At 42.9% G+C, this 18160-nt stretch overlaps 3 long non-coding RNA genes across 3 annotated transcripts; 1 reads left to right on the top strand and 2 right to left on the bottom strand.

Annotated features, from left to right (window-relative positions):
* Positions 1-724: 724 nt before the first annotated feature.
* On the bottom strand, positions 725-3150 carry LOC144584901 (uncharacterized). Its single transcript, XR_013539382.1, has 2 exons — positions 2015-3150; positions 725-969 (listed from the first exon to the last, which is right to left on the bottom strand). It is a non-coding gene; the product is annotated as an uncharacterized LOC144584901 (long non-coding RNA).
* Positions 3151-10164: 7014 nt separating this feature from the next.
* On the bottom strand, positions 10165-12491 carry LOC144584900 (uncharacterized). Its single transcript, XR_013539377.1, has 3 exons — positions 11831-12491; positions 10581-10685; positions 10165-10292 (listed from the first exon to the last, which is right to left on the bottom strand). It is a non-coding gene; the product is annotated as an uncharacterized LOC144584900 (long non-coding RNA).
* LOC144584903 (uncharacterized) lies at positions 10680-13087 on the top strand. Its single transcript, XR_013539385.1, has 2 exons — positions 10680-10907; positions 11424-13087. It is a non-coding gene; the product is annotated as an uncharacterized LOC144584903 (long non-coding RNA).
* The last annotated feature ends 5073 nt before the right edge of the window (positions 13088-18160 follow it).

The following is an 18160-nucleotide window of genomic DNA, read 5'->3' as shown; positions in this document are numbered from 1 at the left end:
TGGACCCAATTATGATATTCTCTGGGCTTAAGTTTTTTTGTGAATTCTTGGGAACAGAATATCCATGGATCCTCCTCATCATTGCCTCTTTGAATGCACTCCATCACCCCTCACCCCCCCCTGCTCTCCTTGGTCCCATGCCTTTGGCACATCACCCTATCAATCAAATCCAATGGAAAGGCCATCTGACATCATCTAAGCGGGAATTAAGATTGCCGGAAGAAATATCAACAACCTCAGATATGCGGATGATACCACTCTGATGGCAGAAATTAAGGAGGAATTAAACAACCTCTTAACAACAACAACAATGGAGGGGAATCTGCCATACTTTGAAATCTCCTGCTATCCTTGGGGGCCTCCTATTCATTAAAATTTGTGGGGAGGGGGGGAGAATGGCTAGTAGCGAACAGCCACAAGGGGGCTTTTCAGTTTTAACAAACTATTTTGGTTAAACCTTTTTTAAAATGTACAAATATACCCATTGTAGTAGCCTATGCAGTGCATAACCATACTATTAAAACTTTTTAAAGGATTTAAAAATAAATATGCAAATTAGCTTCTTCTGCCTTTCTTCCTTGGTACTTAAGCCCTCAAACTACAGTCAAATCTTTAAAAATGGGCTGCAGATGGGCTGAGATCTCCCAGCCTGGCTTAAATGTACATTACTTAGCCCTATAAAGGCTCATTCCCAAATTTTTAAAATAAGACAATTTCAAGAGCGTAGGGTTCAATTGCATTGGGTTTTTTTCTTTAATAAGCAAGCATGGGAAGTTCAACACAGATGAAATTAAGTGGGTGAAGATGGGGGAAATAGAACATGAAGAAGAATCCACTGCGTTTAAAATTCAAATGCATGACAACTCAAGGAAGAGGCAGCAGGCTGGTTGAAATTCCCACGAATAATGAATGCTCAAGTCCTTGGTGGAACCAGAAATCCATTGTGAATGGCCAGCACGGGGGCATTACCTGCACAAAGAGAGAAACCATTTCAGATTCATTATATCTAATTGAACCCCCCCCCCAAAAAAACACTAAATATTTTATAGACACATAAACAGATGGGTGTGGGTGTGGGTGTAGGTGGGTAGGTAGACGAGCATGTGCACATAAAGGTTAGAGAACATCAGTCTCTTCATAACGTCTTAGACTTAACTATCTGTTCACCTTAACCCTTGTCTACGCAGGCTGCAGCAGAGGTGGGCAACATGCATTCAGCTGGCCACATTCATCCCTCCAGGCACTCAAAAACTGACCACCACACACTTCCCCATTTTTTTTTTAAAAAATCAGTGCTTTCTCCAAAAGTACCCTTCTATTTCCCAGCATGGGACAGCCTTTTTGATGTGTTTTGAAGTCCCTTCACAACCTGGAGCCCCTGCATTTCTAAAAATATTTTTGGCCACTAGGTGGTGCAAGAGGATTTTTCTGTTTTTTTAAAAATTATATGAGAAAAATAATGGGAAAATGAGAGGCCAATGGAATGGAGGCTGTAGTGATCACCTCTCCCTAAAGAGAGTATTATATTTGGACAGGGAGTCACTGTGGGCACAAAACTCCCGCCTTTCTCTCTGAAGTAGGTCCTTTAGTCCAGCGTTCCCCAACCTTTTTCGGTCCACGGAGTGGCTGGGGAAAGCGGGCACCCCCCACGCTCGTGCGCATGCGCAAACAGCAGTGCCACACTCACACGGGCATGTGCAGGCGCAAACGGGCTGTGCAGGGGTGAGTGCATGTGGGGGCGGGGAAGGGCTCTTTCTCGGCGGCCCAGTCCGGCTAAGGCCACAGACTGGCAACAGGCTGCAGACCGAGGGTTGGGGACATCTGCTTTAGTCCTCAGAAGTACGTAGCATGAACCCCATGGACTATCCTGACCTTAAAAGAAAACCTTTGTTTCCTTTCCAAGTAACCAAGCATTGACTTTGTGCTTCCTTAGATAACACAACAGTCTTGCAAAGTAGGACCACTCAAATATAGGAGCAACTCAGTGACCTTCTCCAATCTTCACCAGATTTACCTGTAAGTTCTGCTATTTCAAGATGCCAGGCCTCTGTAAGAATCATATGTGTCTCTATTAAAAATAAAGTAGTTTTCATTAGGATACAGTTGTTGCAGTAAAGCAATAGCATTTCACATATCCACCCATTGCAATGGCTAAATAAAGCTGCTATTTCTAAATAGAATAAGAACAACTAATATCTGAGCTTAGTAATCATTCTGGCTTCTTGACGCTTTCTACCTGTCGTCCAATTAACTGCAAGAAAGCTTAACACAACTCTCTACCCATAATCCACATGAGATCCACAGGTGCCTTATCTTGCTTCTTGTTTGGTCTTTTTTCCTTCTTGGCACCTTCGGCCTTGATTCTTATCTCTGCAAAAACACTCTCACATATCCTATTGCTTTTAACTTTATCTCACACAGAACCTAACAGACTCCATCTTTATATGACTACGATTCCCAGGATCCTCCAATTCATTACAGAGGCCATCTCCTAAACATTTTAAGTGGAACAATTAGTAAAGCCCTAATAAAATGCCATGTCTAGAGAGGGAGAAAAGCACAGCTATTCTCATGCATTTCACAATGGCTTGATCTTAGTGAGCTATAAAGGTAAAAGTTTCCCTTGACATTTAGTCCAGTCATGTCCGACTGTAGGGGGCGGTGCTCATCCCCGTTTCCAAGCTGTAGAGCCAGTGTTTGTCTGTAGACAGTTTCCTTGGTGACGTGGCCAGCATGACTAGACACGGAATGCCGTGACCTTCCCACCGTGGTGGTACCTATTTATCTACTCCCATTTTTGCATGTTTTCAAACAGCTAGGTTGGCAGGAGCTGAGACAAGTGATGGGAGCTCACTCCATCACGTAGATTCGATCTTATGATGGCTGGTCTCCTGACCTTGCAGCCCAGAGGCTTCTGCGGTTTAACCCGCAGCGCCACCATGCCCCTTATGAACTGAGCCATGTCCAAAATCCATGTTCTTTATAAGCTTGTGAACTTGAACTTCACAGAAGCTGTTTCTTAGAAGGACTAGACCAGTGATCCCCAACCTTTGGCCTCCAGATGTTCTTGGACTACAATTCCCAGAAGCCTTCACCACCACTTCTGCTGGCCAGGATTTCTGGGAGTTGAAGTCCAAGAACATCTGGAGGCCCAAGGTTGGGGAACCCTGGACTAGACAACTCCCAGACAGAGAAAAGGATTCTGAAAACCAGACAACATTCGCTTAGAGTTCTCCTTACGGTTTCTTGCAGCAAACGCCTCCATTTTTATCGCACTTCCCAATGGCGGTCAGATTTGTTGGGCAACGCAGGAACCGGCATTTGCCGCCCGCTCTGTCACATTCCGCAGCAGTCTTTGGTGCAGCAAGGGCTAGAAGAAAGAATGCATCATTATTTTTATGCCCATGAGCCACCCGCCTTGCCAGTGTCACTCCTTCTCAGAGAGGGGGCTGGTGTCAAGGACCAGAATATGGACTGTTACATACAGCTATGACCTCACCTGTCCGTCACTGCTGAAGCTGTGAGTCATCTACCAATGGTGTGATGGAGGGTGGGACATAAGGGGTGGAGCTGTGGTATATAAGGGGAGTGAATGGTATGAGAGATTCAGATAGGGCTTTGGGATAGGGCTTTGAGATAGGGCTTTGAGATAGGGAGATAGGGACATATAAGAACTGTGCTACTTTGTGAGAGTCTGTGAGAGTGTGTGTGTGATCGTGATATTATTATAGTGATTAAAGTATTATTTATATTCAAGTGATTTACCATTCCTTTTTTTTTGTACACAATAAACTTTAGTTTTTATTTTGAAATCATACTTTGGCCTGAAGCTATTTATTTGAGGGAATGGTTGGTGGCAGTGGAAAGAAGAGTGATTGAGTGTGACGTAACGGCCCCTTTGTGAGGTAGAAGGAGGCTGTTACAGAGACCACTGAGCATCAGTGTTGGAGGGAATTTTACGGCCACTTGTCCCCTCAAATACCAAAAGTTTGGTTTGGAATGCAATGGGGGCCACACAAAATCAAGGAAATATTTCTACATCCTTGAAGCATACTGAAGTATATCCATATATGAATTAAAATAATGGTTTTTTTGGGGAAAAAACAACTGAAAATTGCTCCAAAATGATTTGTGGGCTGGATGGTATCAGGTACCCATCAGGTAGCCAAGGCCACTCTGGCCGATGTACAACAATTGAACAGAAGAACAATAGGATAACAAATCTGAGAGGTTAGATACCAGTCTAATATCCCAGATTTGACGTCCCTGTTATGGATCCTCATGGCCCAGACTTTGTCAGGAGATGATACTGCCTAACAGGTCACTCCAGTAGATCACAATGAGAAGAATAAAAGAGACCTGAATCAGTCCAGCTGAGGTCCAACAATGTGTTATATCCTAGAAGGACATCAAGAGAATGAGAAACAAAATGTGGTGCTTAGTGCTCTTTTTGGGGGTGATGGGAAGCTAATGGGAAATGACTCCCCCTTCTCTGAGTGAGCCTCTCTCTTCCTCATCAATTTATTTATTCTCCCATTGATTTATTTATTCTCTTCAACTCCCCATAGCTTTGAAATATTACCTTATTGGACTACAAACCCCATGGTACAGGGCAGGAAATTTTTCCTGATATTCAAGCGAAATCCAGCTTCCTGTAACTTGAGCCCATTGTTGCGTGTCTTGCACTCTGGGATGATCGAGAACAGCTCCTGCCCCTCCTCTGTAGGACAGCCTTTCAAATATTTGAAAAGTGCTATCTAATCACCCCTCAGTCATTTTTCCCCTCAAGGCTAAAAAGGCCCCATTCTTTCAGCCTTTCCTCATAAGGCTTGGTTTGCAGCTCCCTGATCATCCTTGTTGCCCCCCTCTTTATTTATTTATTTATTTATTTATTTATTTATTTATTTATTTATTTATTTATTTATTTATTTATTTATTTATTTATTTATTAAACTTACTAGTGTCTAGTAGACTAGTGTCTACTCTGGGTGGTTTACATAAAGCATAAAAATAAACTAAAAGTAAATTGTGAATTAATCAGAGAGTCCAAGATGGAAAAAGAAAGAGAGGGGAAAATAAAGAAGAGAAATAGGCTATTTATTGATTGATTAAACTTGTTTATCTATTTATTAAACTCCTCTGAAGTTGTTGCAATTTGTTAGCATCCTTCTTGAAGTGTGGTGTCCAGAACTGGGCACAAGACTCCAGGTGAGTTTCCCTGGTTTGTCTCATTCAAGAAGAATATTAATCAGTACCTTATATTTATAATTAAAGATATAGTATATCATAAATTATATTTGTAATATAAAATACATTTTCTAAACTGAGCAGCACTGATTTTGAAAACTGAGCAGAAACCAGGAATATGGTAACCAGGCTGGCTCTCTACCACTTACCGGGAGTAGCCATCGCCACCATGAAGAGAACAGCGAAAAGAAAGCCCAAGACCTTCATGGCTGAAAGATGAGGCAGATTCTCAGGAGATGACACGATGGAGAGTCAGCTGTCTGGATGGTCTCTCAGGAGATGGCAGGATGGAGTGAAGACCTAAACCTCCCGCCATTTATAGGGTCAAAGGAGTTGTTGGGTCACAGGTTGCGGGCACCTTGTGGGTGGTCATGGTGGCTTTTCTGCAGCCTGTGGGAGAAAATGGATTATTAAGCAAACTGATCCCCAGACGGTTGAGAAAGGTTCCCTTAGAGAAGTGCAGTGTGAGAACTAAGAGGCAAAAAAACCCCTCTTACTCAGATAAGCCATGAAATTTTCCAAGCAAGATCTGCAATTAGGGAAGCCTGTTTGAATGTAAGAAGTTGTGTCATACCATGCCAGACAATTTGTCTCCTCCTGCCCCCCACAAGCATTATCAGTGGCTCCCCCGTATTTCATACAGTAGTATGGATCTGAGCTTATGTGTTAGATGTAAGACTGTAGACCTTCACTTGTAAGCAAAAAACTGCCACATTTATCTAAGCAGTAGAATTTTATTTTTATCAACCAGGCATATACATCTATAGGCAAGCTACTGCCTAATTTTATATTACCTAATATTACTTGAAGTCTGTGCTTGTGATGTGAGTCAAGAAAGAAGGCTTCAAAAAGTTTTCTCCATGCAAGATACTTCAACAAGATTTTTTGTACAGTACTTGAAGAATTTTTTTGGGGGGGGGGAATTGCAGAATTGAATTTTGCGCAGAACAAGTTGTGTTTTGCACAGAAACAGTATTTTTTTCTCAAAAGCCATGAGTTTTGTGCAAAATACAAAGTTTTGTGCAAAACCTGCATTTGTTTATGAAACCCTTCTTTTTCTTTTTGATTTCCCCATTTTTTGCAAATTTCTTCTACTATAATTGTCATTTTGCTAACTGATATTACAGGTGGGATTTTAATCTATTATTTGCATTAATTCCTCAATTAGAATGGTTTTGACCCATGTCATCAAGGTACCCTGATTAACTGGACTACAGATTTCGTAAAAAAATCAGAAGCCATCTAAGTGAGATTTTTAAATAAGCCCTTATGAATACTATATACAACAAGGACCCAAGCAGAACATGTAGCCTTTCAGTTCTAAGGCATCATGGAAGTAGAAGCACTGGCAATGGTGCGGCTAAAAAATATTGTAAATAAATAAATAAATAAATAAATAAGCACGCATCACTGAAAAAAACGAAGAGATATGGACTTTCCTAATTCTTTAAGAAAGATGATGCTGTCACAAAACCTGTCTTAGGAAATCTCCAGGCCTTTGCATTTTTACTTAAAAGAAAATTGCAAAGTTCTTTACCTTTTCCAGTTTTTTCATTGGTAGAGAAACAGCGGCTTGGCAGCACATAACAACAAAAGAGACACCAAAGAATTTAGTTATGCTTGCATTTCAAAAGCAATTTGTTAAAACTGCAAATCAATACGTAAACAAGAACGCAGATGTATTTCAGTTTTCCTATTATTTTGAATTTTGTAAGGCAGATGCACTGGAGGAAAAAAAAGAACAAAAATGTGCATATTGTAGAGAAAGTGCAGTCCAGCCAGAGCTCAGAAATGTTACCTTTTAGATTTCACATCCCTGAAGTCTCAAGACGTAAAATTAAAGATAATGATCATACAAGGAAGAGAGCTTCCAAAATGCATATTTTAGGGGAATTGCACAGCTAAAGCAGTATGACTATTTTAATTTTTTGTTTTTAAAATTAGAAAATTAATTTGAATAGGGAAGATGAAACCATGAGAAACCAAACTCGACTGTTTCCTCCATCCCTCCTCAAAGGGCCACAGATGTCTGCAACAAAGCCAGAAAGCAGAAATATTCTGACCAGTGGTGAAGACAGATCTCAGTACTGCTTGCAGAAGAACTTGGTTGAAGCCAGACAACTTTTTGCAAGGGTTTTTGAAAGAAAGAAAAAAAATGATGAAATATCCCAAATAAAAAGTTCAAAAGAAGGAGAGGCTACCTTTTCCTCCTTGACTGTTGGGTTGGCATTCACTCATGGAACTTTTGGATATTTATTGTCATCCTTAGCTCTTCCAAATATCCAAAAGCTGATATGTTAACATTAGGGAACATTCCAAAAGAAGTTCAGTTCACCTTCAAACTAGTTTAGAAATGACTTGATTACAGGGTCTACTGATCATTTGATCTCACACACTCTACTTTCTCTCTATAGGTTCTACAAGTACGAGATATGGAATCAAGGAGATGGAATCAGTAGAGGGGTTTTTAAGAAGAGTCTGATGAACTGGACATATCTAGAAAAGCTCACATTCAAGAATATGACAGTAAGGCTTTAAGGTGCCACCATAAATTTGTCTTTTTTCAATTTTTCCTTCATCTTCTCCATTTACAAGCCTCAGCAAGACAGAGAAAAGCCTCGTTCTCAGGTGAAGTGGATGACATTTAGAGCAGTCCATGTGAGTTCACTCTGCTTTGACGCACCGGTTACCAGAGTAGGAACAATATCTATACAATCCTTGCCCTAAAGGCCTTGTTCCTGAAGATGAGAAGGTTGGTTGGCAACTGATTTCACAACAGCCAGGAATCCTTTTCCAGATTTTCTCCGGACTTTACAAGAGCTCTTTAACATCCTTTAACAGTTCAATAGCTCCTGTCATGTTCAGATTACGTCCTAGAGCTGATGTACAGGACATTGTCTACAGTGTGCTTCCCCAACCTTGTGCCTCCAGATGTTCGTGGACTTCAACTCCCAGAAATCCTGGCCAGCAGAGCTGGTGGTAAAGGCTTCTGGGAGTTGTAGTCCAAGAACATCTGGAGGCCCAAGGTTGGGGACCACTGGTCTACAGGATTCAGTCCTCTGTTCAAGACCAGTCACATTTATTGAATAACAGCCCAAGGCAGGCCCTGTTCTCCCAAGGAAGATGGGCTGGAAAGGACTGGCTGATGTCGGCACCCAGGGCCCTTCTGCTTTGCTCCCCCCCAGCCTCATTGCCCAGAGGGAGATGGGCTGGCTTTGCCTTCCATGGACAAACTGCACCCATTTCCCTCTCAGAACCTCACCCTGGCACTTGATGCACCCACGCGGCTTTGGGAGTTTCATAGAAGCATCGAATTTGGGAACTACCCACAAGAACCTGGTGCGCAGCCTGAAGAAGATAGATAAACGTCCAAAGTGTGCTGCTTAGTTTTGGTTTGTTTCCTTTGTTTCCTTTGCTTTGCTTTCTTAAAGCTCCAATGAAGGTATTACCATTACCTACGGTTCTATTGTTTCAAGGACAATATGGGCCACTCCTGATTTTCCCCGGGGACACGTAGCTGTTGCTGCCACTCCGCTGTCCCTCCTTTCCCCCAATCCAAGTGTGCTGAATTCATTCCAGCACATCTGACAAGAAGCAGCAGCAGCTACATTTGCTGAAAAGCGTGGCGCAGAGGGAGGTGTGGCTTCCCTCCACACCGAACCTCCCTCCAACATCAAGGCCACCTCTCCGTTCCAAGGGTTCAAGGCTGAGGCCGAGCCCAAACCTCTCCCTGCCTCACCTCCCTCTGGCAAAATGTTGAAGGAAGTTTATATACCGGCTGCAGACAAAGATTTTAAAAAAATTGCAATAGGGAAGCCACATGTCAGGGAGGAGGCTTTTGAAAAGTATTGATAGGGTGATACGCACATTTCATATTTCAAAGGAATATCTTGATACACCATTGGAACAGAAAACAGAAGCCTCCCCGTGAAAGGAGGCGAAAAACACAGTTACACCGAGTAAATGATTGGATACTTTTAGTGTGTTGTGTGAGCAGAAATATCTACCACTACGGAACATGTGCCTTGTGTGCCCAAGCCCCGAGCGGCAGGAGAGGAAATGGGTGAACGGGAGCATAAATAATGTCCTGCGAACATCCGGCTTGGCCCTAAGCGGTGCAACTCCAAATCTCCACCAAGTATTTTCCCCAAAACAAAGAAGCACACTTCACATATTCTGGTCATCAGATGCACGATTATTTAATGTTAAAGGAGAGAAAGAGAATTTAACTCAATGAGAAACAGCTGAGGGAGAACGCTCAATTGACTGTCATTCCGGGTGTGTGTGTGTGATGGTGGGGATACAGCTGAAAGATGGGGGTGAACAAACGCCCTGGAAGTCGATGAGGAATTCACCACAAACAGGCGGCGACCTACAGGAAAGAAAAAAGTTTTCAGATGCAGGATTTTTCGTGAACATGGATTATGTTACATAATAAGATTTATGAAGCAGAATGTATGTCTCTCATGCAGAATAATTTCCATCTGTGCTCAGTGTAGAATTTGGGGGACATACATACATACATGCATACATGCATACATGCATACATGCATATCCATGTACATGTACATGTACATGTACATGTACATGTACATGTACATGTATGTATGTATGTATGTATGTATGTATGTATGTATGTATGTATGTATGTATGTATATTTCATTAGGTCAGAATGGGCTTGACGGCACATGGTCAATATTCGTATCGGATCCACTTCATGGTTGGTCTGCCTCTTTTCCTGCAGATTCTGCCTTTCCCCCTCTCTTTTCCGGTACACCTTCCATTAATAAAATGAAATGAAAAGCCTTTGTAAACGATGAAGGGGGCTTCAGACTACAAAAGCTTATCTGTTTACCCTCAAGGAAGCAACCTCACAAACATCATAATTACCTTTCCAAGGAGAGAGCTCCTCATTTCTTGCAGCAAGCAATTTTATTCACACCACAGTGCCCGATGCGTCTTGCTCCATGTGGACAATTCCCGGGCTCGCAGTAGCCGCCAGCCTTGTGACATTGGGCAAGGCTAGTTGGCCCACCAGCAAGCGCTAGAACAGAAGAGGGATCAAGGTGTTTTTTACATGTTCAGGACCGACTGTTGCTACCATCCTGACTTGCTCTGATACCAAACTCAAGGGGCGAGTGCCAGCTGGATCGTGCCAAGCCTGAGATGGCAATTCAGACACGGTGTACGAGAGCCATCTTCTCTTGCTTGAAAGAGGCCGCCCGCCAGTCCATTGCTTTTCCAGAGGGGAGGAGTGGCTCCAATTCGATTCTAGTTAGGCAAAAAGCATACCTTTGATACGCGACTTGCTTACCATCTCCTTAGGCCTTACCTGTTGCATGCTGAGTAGCACCACTCCGTATGCAAAGGATAATACCTCAGAAGACTTCCCAACTTCTGGCAATTGACTTCCAAGGATTTCATCAAGGAATTCCAACTGCAAGAAAGGAGGTCCTGGCTAAATGGTAGGGAGACCTTTGTGGGAGCAAGAGCTGCTCTGCAGTTGAATGGGTTATCTTGGAAACTTTGGGTGCAGAGGCGGGATGGGCATCTCTCAGGGGGCTCCAGCTGGGTACCTCTGACTTAGATGCCCTCTGGGACTCCTAATATTTTTGATGCTGAGCAAAATGCGTCAATGGAGAAAGAGGGGCCGAAGTAGGTGTTACATACAGCACTGATGTTACCTGTCTGTCATGGGTTGGAGGGAAAGTTCCATCCTATGGGGAGTGGAAGGCGGGACATCAGGAGGAGGGGCTGTACTGTATATATGTGGAGCTTGTGTGGAGAAGTTTAGAAGCTGGGAGAAGAAGCTGGGAAGAAGAAGCTGGTGTGGGAGTCTGTGTGTCAGACAGGGTACTACTGTGTGTCAGTCAGTACCTACCTGATAGGTTCAGGTGTCTGTATGGTTAGCCAGAACTGATAGGTTCAGGGTCTGTGCTTTATTTAAAGGTGTTCTGTGTGAACCAAACTGGTGTATGTATGATTGAGACTAAGCCACGTTACTGTATCTTATTCACTTGATCATTTTATTTTCCCTGTGTGTTGTTTAAATAAACCTTATTCCTTTGTTTGTTAAAAATCTATTCCTGGTCTGTGTGACTCCTTACAGGGAATGGTTGGTGGCAGCTTAGTGAAACTGTGGCATATCCCAGTAGGTCTGGGTTTGTCACAGTAGGGAAAAGCAGGGGAATCCATAAGGAGCAGAAAGGTGAGTCCCTGCAAGACGAGATGCCTCCACCAGATTAGGGCCTCCCTAACAAGGAACTGGAAGTCCACCTGACCATCCTGCTCATTTTACGGGATCCGAACAGCCAAAAATACCCACTGAGTCAGAGTTTAGGTTCGACCACACACTACATTAAGGATGTCATGCCTAGTTAAATTACATTATCTTCCTTTTAAACGACCCTCCTCCCCACTTCATGAAGATGTTTTGAGGGGGGAAAATTGCTACCCTGGTGTTTAACATTTTCAACCATGAACACGAACACCTGGAAGGAAGCAAAGCAAAATAAAGAGAAACCTTAAACTGCCCATGAACCATATTCCAAGTCACCACCCAGTTTTCAGCAGAGATCTTACCCGGAGCAGCCATCAGGACAAAGAAGAGAAGAGCTGAGAGGATGGCGAAGAGCTTCATGGCTGAAAGGTAGGATGGGATGTCTCAGGAGGTGGTAAGACAAGGAGGTGACCCGAAGATCCTACTATTTATAAGGCACAGAAGCAGCCGTTGCAACAGAGTGTGGACATCTTGGCAGCTTTCCACATGGCTTTCCTGCTGCATGTGGGCAATCTTAATTACCATGCAAATTGGCCCTAGATTATTGGGAAAGGATTTATGAGGAAATGGTGAATTAAATAAAACAACCAATGTACTCATAAACAGTATGTTTGTCTGACCTCTCTTTTGATACCAGGATTTCCTGTTTCAGAAGGTAACACTTGACAATTAAGGAAATGTACTCCCCTCCTCACTGGGAGGACAGATACTGAAGCTGAGGCTCCAATGCTTTGGTCATCTCATGAGAAGAGAAGACTCCCTGGAAAAGACCCTGATGTTGGGAAAGAGTGAAGGCAAGAGGAGAAGGGGACGACCGAGGATGTGAGATGGCTGGACAGTGTCTGCGAAGCGACCAACATGAATTTGACCAAACCCCAGGAGGCAGTGGAAGATAGGAGGGCCCGGCGTGCTCTGGTCCATGGGGTCACGAAGAGTCGGACATGACATAACGACTAAACAACAACAACCCCCTCCTCTCCTTCGTTACTGAAAAAGGCTTGAAATCAACTGAATGAACTCTCAAGAATTCTCTTTATGAAGGTTTCATGAAGAGTGAAGCAATCAAACTTGTTCCTTTTGGCACAGCAGTGCTGTACAAAGAAACATAACAGTTTCAAAAGGAGAAGTGACATTTCATTGCTATCCGGTTTCACTCATTGTTCTCAGCTTTGTTAACCACAGCTGTAGACTCATTGTGTTCAACTTTAAATAATTCCTTCCACTTGTGTAAGCTGCCTTGGGTCCTTTTCCAAGGAGAAAGGCAGGGCAAAAATATTTTAAATAAATACAAAATATTTAACTATTTGTCAAGACTCAGCATCCCTTTAGGGAGTGCTTGATCCCCGAACAGAGAGTCTGTGTACCCCTAAACAGCTGGGTAGAGTCCAGTTGACCACAGCTGGGGCGTAATACTGACTCCTTCTCATAAGTCTGTTCTAAAAAGAATCCTGCTTGCACTTACTTAAGTTTAGCAAGAACATGCACATGAGCTTTGTAGTCCGTGAGATTTATCAAAGCTCAACAAGATAGGACTTCGCAGCACTCTGTGGCCCTTACAACCTCCCTGGAAGCAGGCTCAACAGACTTGCTGTCCAAAAGACCATTCTTAAAGATTTTTAAGAATATTTTAATAGGAAAAATAAAGTCTTTATAGAGATATTCAGTTTGTTGCATAAGCACAGCATAGGTTACATTTCCATAGAATATTGCAGTTAAAATCATAACAAAATTCAGCTAAGTAAAAATACTCTAAAATTCTAAAAAGCTTCTTTAAGGGTAGGCATAGGGTATAACCCCTCCTCTCTTTCTCACTGCTGTTCTACATTCCAACTCCCTTCATCCTAACATAAGGAAAAAAGGTTCAAAATGGCTCCTAAGCCTCTAGATAGACTAAGGAACATTCCGCATGGCACAACGTCCATTTTCTACTTTTCTTAGCACCACCCTTCATTTCCGTCTCTTGACCATTTGGCGATTGGGACAGTCCATTCTCATCACACCTTCTGTTCCCAGGAGAAGTCCAGGTATTGCTTCCTTCTCCTCGTCTCAGTCCAGATCTAGACAACATGTTTTGTCTTCAGTCCTTATCGTCTCCTGACAGTGCAGTCCTTTGGGTGCTGCCTGGAGGCCGTCCTACAATATTTGGACTGAGGAGGAACCCGGACAAGATGGAGGTCTTACGAGTGCGCAGCCCTGATGTCAGTGGTTTGGGGAACTCCCTCTCTTTTGGGGGGGGGAATGACTCTCACCACAAAGGACTGAGTTTGCAGTCCCGAGGGTCCATCTTAACCTGGTGCTTATCATGGAAACCCAGGTAGCGTTCATGGTTCCATCTGCCCACTTACATCTTTGGTGGATCGCCCAGCTGCGTCCCTATCTAGACACGGGGGTGCTTACCACACTGTGTAATTTTTAGCTGCTGTTTCTTCAGATTCAGAGGAATACTCTCAAACCCTGTCACAATGCCTAGGGTTTTATAGGCTTTTCTAGTAAGCATAGTTAAACTCCACTCATTGACAGGCGTTGCTTTTGACCTCCGTAGGAATTCCTCCCAAGAACAGCCCAGCCGTGTAAACACCAAAATGCCGAGGGTCCTTATGATTCCAAGGCGACTTTATGTTGCTTTGCTAATAATTATATTGAGGGACAAAAATTGTTTTATTTAAGTGTTCTTAATGACAAACGCAGTAGCCTTTGGTTTCAAAAACCCTCGAAGGTTATTTTACAGGTTATAGTTTATTATTCCCCCCCCCCGCATATTAGAAAAGTTACTCTTTTTAAACTATAATGGTGCCCTGCATAGCAACGATAATCCGTTTCGGAAAAATTGTCGCTATACGGATTCATCGCTATGCGGAACAAAAAAGCCCATAGGAATGCACTAAAACATGTTTGATGCGTTCCTATCGGCAAAAAACTCACCGTTCAGGGAAAATCCTCCATACGGCCACCATTTTCACTGTCCGGTAAGCGAGGAATGGGTGCGAAAACACAGTGGGCGCCCATTTTAATTACCTGGTGGCCATTTTGGAACCGCCGATCAGCTGTTCTAAAAACATCGCTATGCGAAAATTGGTAAGCAAAACAGCTTACCGATCATCGCAAAGCAATGTTTTACCATTAAAAACATCACAATGCGATCGCTTTTGCAATCGCAAAAAAATTGTCACTATGTAGATTCTTTCTTAAATGAAGTGCTCGTTAACCGAGGCACCACTGTATAAATCACAGAATCTCCCCAGCTGTCATGGCTACTGGTCGAGCTGCTGAGGCATTATTCAGAGCTATAATGCAGAAAAGTAGCTCAGTGCTTTAGGTCTTTGGCTCTGGAGCCAGAAGTTGGGAGTTCAATTCCCCGGGGAGCCTCCTTGGAGGAAAGCTGTCCTGTGTGGCCTTGGGCAAGCTGCTCAGTCCCAGAAATGCCCACAGAAGAAAGAAGTGGTAAACTACTTCTGAGTAGTTCTCCACTTCTGACCCTGGAAAGGGTCCCTGTAACACTCCACACAATTGTCGTTGTTGGTGTTGTTATTATCTTTCTCAGACTGTCATTTAAATTTTCTTGTAATGATTAGAGATAGCCATGGAAATCAACCAGGAAGCAAACTCCTCCCCCAGGAATTGGGTTACTTTGTGGTGTGTTTTGGGACATTTTGAAGAGATGCACCTCCCCAGAATGAAAGAAGATGCTGAATTATTATTGGTGCTTTGTGTTTCATATGATTTGGGACTTCCAGTAACGATAGAACGGCCCCCAAACAAGTTAGATTTCCCAAACACATAGCAATTCTTATACAGATTTTCCTCTTTAACCCCTCCACATTCGGTGAAGATTGGATTCGGGATGTCCAAGTTATATCCCCCCAAAAGGAGGTGCCCACAGGAAAGTACCCTTCAGTGCTCTACCACTCCCTGAAACCCTGAATTGCATGAACCATGAAATGGTTCACTTTGTTGAGAAATTAATGAAAGTTTGTGGTTCGTGGTTCGTGAATAATGACAAACCCCAAACCCCAATGAACCACTGCTTTCCTGGTTCGTGTCCATCTCTAGTGATGATTGCATACTTGAACTGGTTTTTATCAGGATCCTCCCTGGTAGTACTCTCCCTTCTTTTCAACAACCAAGCTCAGCTTAGTAATTAAGATCCAGAGAGGTTAAAGGGCTATTTCCTGTAGGCCTATGTCCATTCCATTTCGGTACTGGCTTAGCTGAGTGGGTCTGAGCGTTTGGCTGCAGTGGCAAGGTTGGGAATTCAAGGCAGAGGGCCAGACAAGATAAACCACAACATATGTGGCCGATGGGGACGCATGCCCAGCATGTCTGCTGCCTTGGGCAAACACCTTGGTCGTAGTGCACCCCCGAAAGGAGGGAGTGGAAATTGATTGATTGATTGACTGATTGACTGATTGATTGATTGATTGATTGATTGACTGGCTGACTGAGTGATTTGATTTGATTTGATTTCTACAGTGCTCCCATTACTGCCAAAGGAAAAACAACATGGAATAAAAAAAAATAAAACTGCTAAAACCCATGAACAAATAACCAATGAAACAGATGGTGCTGAAACAATAATACAGAAAAATGGCAGACAAAACTGGGTGGTCAACTAGGTTGGGTGGAAAATCTCCCTGAGAAGCCACATTTTCAGTTGCCTCCTAAATATCCACAGGGAAGTGGCCAGGCAAAGCTCCTCTAGAAGCTGGTTTCACAAAGTGAAATAGTTTCATTTTCCCCACAGTTGGCTTATTTCCAATCTTCGCATTTGGGTGGTGCTTCAGCACTATCCAGCTGGTTTTATTCCCGTTGTTTTTCATTATTGTTTACAGTTCTTCGTTTATTATATTTGATTGTTGATATATGCAGTTGGCTGATTGAGAGGGGGAAGAGCTTGAAGATCGCACCCCCTCACCTCCTCTTCCCTTGGTTTTATGTCTTTTAAAATGTGTTCTGGTGGGGATAACCCAGTTTAGCGTATTGTTCACCATGGCATTTGCTAAGTTCTGTTCCAATATTTGATTAATTTACAAAGACAAAAAACATTGATTAGGCATGCTTCAGTATCGAGAGACTATGGTAACGTGCTCTGTATGGAGGACTTTGAACAGCGTCTGGTGTGGCTGAGAAGGCCAATTCGAGAGTGACAATCGCTTCCACACTGAAGACAAACACAGTTTGTACCCCGTCTAGTTCCCTGATTTTGCTGCTTTCGGGACTGCCTCTTGGCCTTGGCCTGCTGAACAAGGGTCTCTTCAAATTGGGAGAGGCCACGATGCACCGCCTGCCTCCAGGCTGAATGCTCAGATGTCAGGGCTTCCCATCTGTTGGGGTCCATTCCTAAGGCCTTCACATCCCACTTGCAGATGTCCTTGTATCGCAGCTGTGGTCTCCTTCGGGGGCGATTTCCCTGCACTAATTCTCCATACAAAAGATCCTTTGGACTCCGACAATCAGCCATTCTCATGACATGCCCAAGCCAACGTAGAGGTCACTGTTTCAATAATGTATACATGCTAAAAAATCCAGCTCGTTCTAGGACTACTCTATTTGGAACTTTGTCCTGCCAGGTGATACCAAAAATGGATCAGAGACAACGCATATGGAATGTGTTCATGTTCCTGTGAACATGTAGCTTCAGACCATTTGAAAGTGCAAAACAAGTTTGTGGATTAGAGAGAAAGGCAACACAATCACAGTCACAAGTCTCCCACATTATGATCTAGCAGCACACTCCTCCCTTGTCCCAAATGTTACTCTTTCCATGGCAAATCTTATTGAGACACATCTTCATATCCTAGCATGCTTCTCCTCTTTGAAGGAGAGCAACAGAAATTATGAAGATATACAATTTACTTAGGCATCTAACTCTTCCTTAAACCCACTGGAGTGTTTTGTTTTCTCAATTATTCCAGTAAAAAACATATATTTCTGAAAAGAATTTTGTGCTTCTGAAAACTGTTCAGCAAATCAGAAAGTCTCTTTTGAAAATAACTCACACTGGCAAATTCAATATGCATTAGGAAATACAAAGAAGACAGAAGCCGAGTGGATGAGAAATAAATGTAAAATACCGAATGTTGTGAAATACAACTTGTGGTGGCTCTAGAAACAAGTTTATCAACTACAACTACAAAGTCTTAGAAGACAAGGTCTACAGCTGAATTCCCTTTTTCCTCCAAGAACAAAGATGGAGGGGAAAGTATATAGAGATAAATGTGTGATCCTTTGAAATAAGAATGTTAATGCAACTTCAATCAAGGACAGTTCCCTTTATTACTTGCACAGCTCACTTCAAAGTATGTCCTTGGTAATGTCACGGTGGCCGCAAGTGTTTTGAAGGCTTCTGGAGCCCAATTCCCTTTGTTTCTCCAAACCTCCAAACCTCATGTAATGAGCTGCCTAGTGCAAAACAAAAATATGTCAGATCAAAAACAGAAGCATTTTGAATTGAACCCTTTTACTCTCACTTTGTACTGGTTTAAATAATTATGGGCACAGAAGACCCACACACTATTTATTTTGAGATTACGTAGGAAATGTATCTGATCTCAAGAGTTGGAAAAGTCTTTTGGTTAGGGAAATAAGCATTAACCGAACACCAGCGTTCATGTTGATAGCCAATGTCACCTGAG

This window comes from Pogona vitticeps, chromosome 1 (genome assembly GCF_051106095.1).
Source record: "Pogona vitticeps strain Pit_001003342236 chromosome 1, PviZW2.1, whole genome shotgun sequence".
Lineage (NCBI taxonomy): Eukaryota > Metazoa > Chordata > Lepidosauria > Squamata > Agamidae > Pogona > Pogona vitticeps.
This window is presented reverse-complemented; position numbering and strand designations above follow the sequence as displayed.